The sequence below is a fragment of the Stegastes partitus genome, unplaced genomic scaffold (assembly GCF_000690725.1).
Source record: "Stegastes partitus isolate 25-593 unplaced genomic scaffold, Stegastes_partitus-1.0.2 Scaffold915, whole genome shotgun sequence".
NCBI lineage: Eukaryota > Metazoa > Chordata > Actinopteri > Pomacentridae > Stegastes > Stegastes partitus.
Genome location: NW_007578646.1, coordinates 103,577 through 104,497, shown reverse-complemented (window position 1 = coordinate 104,497; position 921 = coordinate 103,577).

Below are 921 nucleotides of genomic sequence, written 5' to 3'. Positions count from 1 at the left end.
ATTGATTATCAGAACAGAACTCTTCAGCAGTCACTGATTAGGTTATTGGTTCTGAAGCACTTATCAGTGATCGATCAGTTAGTGATCAGTTAGCTTAGCTGCGGCTAACCTGTAGCTCTTCCCTGAAGCCATTGAGCCACCATTCAGTCGTTTGACTGTCATCGCTTCTAATAACTCACTGACAGCCCCGTTAGACAGTCCGGTGCCGTGTGCGGCCGGTGCTGACCCGAAATTCAACCGGCAAATACTCGGTAAGTTTCTGAGACGTTTACTCGGAGCGAACAGGAAGCGACCAATGCTAAGGCTAGCAGAGAGGCTAACAGAGAGAAAATAAGTGAATAAACGGCTTCTATCGACCAAAACTGTCCGAAAAAGAGGATTGACGGGACAATCTGAACCGGTCGGACTCACCTCAGGTCTCTGTGGTCGACAGATCAACGTCTGTTCATCCAAAAATAATCAATAATCAATAACACACCCTGCTGACAGTCGAACCTCTTCTTCCGCTGCTGTTTCCAAAACAAACGCCACTTTCTCTTCTTCTGTGGTGCTTTCGGTCCACAACGAACCAGCTTAAAACGTGTCAGAGCCTCCTGTTGGAGAGGAGAGGAACTGCAGCCCGGAAACACGGCTGTGTACTAACTATTCTGCGTATTATGAATACTGCTGTGTACTAATACTGCTGTGTACTACTGCTGCTGTGTACTAATACTGCTGTGTACTAATACTGCTGTGTACTAATACTTTTGTGCATTAATACTGCTGTGTACTAGTACTTCTGTGTATTAATGCTGCTGTGCACTAACACTACTGTGTACTACTACTGCTGTGTACTAATACTGCTGTGTATTACCACTGCTGTGTACTAATACTTCTATGTATTAATGCTGCTGTGTACTAATACTACTGTGTATTACTACT